We start from the raw sequence: 3,298 nt of genomic DNA, 5'->3' as shown, positions 1-3,298 counted from the left end.
ATGTGGAAAATTCTGAAGGAGATAGGAATACCAGACCACCTGACCTGCCTCTTGAGAACCCTGTATGCAGGTCAGGAAGCAACAGATAGAACTGCACATGGGACAACAGACTGGTTCCAAATAGGAAAAGGAGTACATCAAGGCTGTATATTGTCACCCTGCTTATTTAACTTATATGCAGAGTACATCATGAGAAATGCTGGGCTAGAAGAAGCACAAGCTGGAATCAAGATTGCTGGGAGAAATATCAATAACCTCAGATATGCAGATGACACCACCGTTATGGCAGAAAGTGAAGAGGAACTAAAAAGCCTCTTGATGAAAGTGAAAGAGGAGAGTGAAAAAGTCGGCTTAAAGCTTAACATTCAGAAAACTAAGATCATGGCATCTGGTCCCATCACCTCATGGGAAATAGATGGGGAAACAGTGGAAACAGTATCAGACTTTATTTTTTTGGGGGGCTCCAAAATCACTGCAGATGGTGACAGCAGCCATGAAATTAAAAGACGCTTACTCCTTGGAAAAAAAGTTATGACCGACCTAGATACCATATTAAAAAGCAGAGACATTACTTTGCCAACAAAGGTCCATTTGGTCAAGGCTATGGTTTTTCCAGTGAAGAAAACTGAGTGCCAAAAAATTGATGCTTTTGAACTGTGGTGTTGGAGAAGACTCTGGAGAGTCCCTTGGACTGCAAGGAGATCCAACCAGTCCATCCTGAAGGAGATCAGTCCTGGGTGTTCATTGGAAGGACTGATGCTGAAGCTGAAACTCCAATACTTCGGCCACCTCATGCGAAGAGTTGACTCATTGGAAAAGACCCTGATGCTGGGAGGGACTGGGGGCAGGAGGAAAAGGGGACAACAGAGGATGAGATGGCTGGATGGCATCACTGACTCGATGGGCATGAGTTTGAGTAAACTCCAGGAGTTGGTGATGGACAGGGAGGCCTGGCGTGCTGCGATTCATGGGATCGCAAAGAGTTGGACACGACTGAGTGACTGAACTGAACTGAACTGACTGATTCTTTGGTGCTCAGTCTATTTTAAGGTCCAACTTTCACATCTGTACATAACTATTGAAAAAAACCAATATAGACCTTCATTGGCAAAGTGATGTCTCTGCTTTTTAAAACGCTGTCTAAGTTTGTCAGCTTTCCTTCCAAAGAACATGCATCTTTTAATTTCATGGCATGCATGGCATGCATGCCATGAAATTACAAATGTATACTCATGTCAAAATTTATGAAAATTTAGAAAAATTGACTGTATATTAATAGTCTATACACAGAAGAAGTAATGCCTCATTAAAAGTATTGTATAAAACAGTACCAGGGACCTCCCCGTGGTGCAGTGGTTAAGAACCTGCCTTCCAATGCAGGGGACAAACGTTCAATTCCTGGGTTGGGTAACTAAGATCCCACATGCCATGGGGCAACTAAGCCCATGTGTGCCACAATTAGAGAAAATCCGTGTGCTGCAAAAAAGGCAGCACACAAAAAAAGGAGCCCCCATACTGCAGTGAACAGAGCACAATCTCCCTATATCTCATTGTGTATAAAACATATTGTCCCTCCTGCCTCAGAGCAGCCATGATGGAACATCTGAGCAACAGTCCCAACTTCCTCTCGGAGGAGGATCTTGGACCTAAGGCAATAAATGGAGATTTTCAAAGTGACACTGCTTTATGGGTGGACATATCTGATTCTCTTAGTGAGAGAGACAAAGTAAAATTCACTGTTCACACAAAGAGTTAATTGCCAAATTTTAAATAAAATGGGTTTTCTGTTGTTGGACAGCATGAGCAATTTACCTAGCTTCATTCCTTCATTGAAAATGAAGACTATGCAGGTTACATTATCCATCCAGCACTGCCGAGACCTGATGGTGATGCTTCAAGGGAAGAACTACAGAAACTTGGAAAAGGAGAAGGGTCTATAACAAAGAAAGAATCCACAAAGATGAAACAGGAGTCGAAAGCTGAGTATTTGGCTATATGCAAGAAGACCATGGCAATGCGTGAAGTGTTCCTGTGTCGTGTGGCAGCACATCCTATTTTATGGAAAGATTTAAATTTCTACATGTTCTAGGAATTTAATAAAGATTTGAGTGTGGGAGGAAAAAAATAAAAAAGAGAAACTTGAAGATTTCTTTAAAAACATGGTTAAATCAGCAGATGGAATAGTAGTTTCTGGAGTAAAGGCTGTAGATGATTTCTTTGAACATCAATGAATATTCCTTTTAGGATATCATAACCAAGCAACTTCTCTCTCACTTTTCACTTTCCTGCATTGGAGAAGAAAATGGCAACCCACTCCAGTGTTCTTGCCTGGGGAATCCCAGGGATCGGGGAGCCTGGTGGGCTGCCGTCTATGGGGTCGCACAGAGTCGGACACGACTGAAGTGACTTAGCAGCAGCAGCAGCAACCGAGTGAAGGGTACATCTGCTAAATCTGATAGGATGACAAGATCCCACAAGAGTGCTGGTGATGATTGCAGTAGAATTCGTTCTTCATTATCTGCTTTAGGAACTCAGGATTCTACAGATACATGCAAGTCTTTTCTTAAAGTTTCAGAACCATTTGATAAAATGGGAAAAATAGAAGCACAGGTATCAGCTGATGAGGACTTCAAACTTCCTGATCTTTTAAAATATGACTTAATAGAATTCAAACTGCTAAGGATCTCCTCTACCGAAGATGTAGGTCACTAGTGGGTTATTAAAATGCTAACAAAGCACTGAGTAAAGCAAGACAGAAAAATAAAGATGCTTTGCAGGCTGAAATGTCCCAAACAATTATGCTGTCAGAAACTTGAAAAAATATCTGAATCTGCAAAACAAGAACATACGGATTTTAAAACAAAGTCACTGCATTCGGAAAAAAAATCAGTGTAACTGGCAGAGTTAGAATTGAAGCAAGCAAAGGGTAACCATAGTTGCTACAGAACTGCCTGGAGATGTTATGGAGACACATAAGCCACATGCCACCTTCCTTAAAAAGGGCTGCCTTCCTTCAGATTTAATTCTTTTAACAATTAAAACAATTTTTTCCCCTATTTTTTTGGTCACACTGCATGGCATGTGAGATCTCAGTTCCACAAATAGAAATCAAACCTGCCACCCAGCAATGGAAGCACAGCATCTTACCTGGACCACCACGGAAGTTCCCAGATTTAATTTTTTTCTTAATTAGGTTAAGCATTTACTGCTCACTGGAAACAAAAGAAACAGATGATCTCCCCTTTTTCTGAGAAACAATGGCCTGGTGCTGCCCATGGGACCTGCAGAACTGCCCACC

General features: G+C 41.6%; 1 pseudogene; it reads left to right on the top strand.

Moving 5' to 3' along the window:
- The first annotated feature begins 1,591 nt into the window (after window positions 1–1,591).
- Window positions 1,592–2,976, top strand: LOC110138189 (sorting nexin-6-like; annotated as a pseudogene).
- The last annotated feature ends 322 nt before the right edge of the window (window positions 2,977–3,298 follow it).

This window comes from Odocoileus virginianus, chromosome 24 (genome assembly GCF_023699985.2).
Source record: "Odocoileus virginianus isolate 20LAN1187 ecotype Illinois chromosome 24, Ovbor_1.2, whole genome shotgun sequence".
NCBI lineage: Eukaryota > Metazoa > Chordata > Mammalia > Artiodactyla > Cervidae > Odocoileus > Odocoileus virginianus.
Note: the sequence above shows the minus strand (reverse complement) of the source record. Positions and strands in the feature narration are given on the sequence as shown.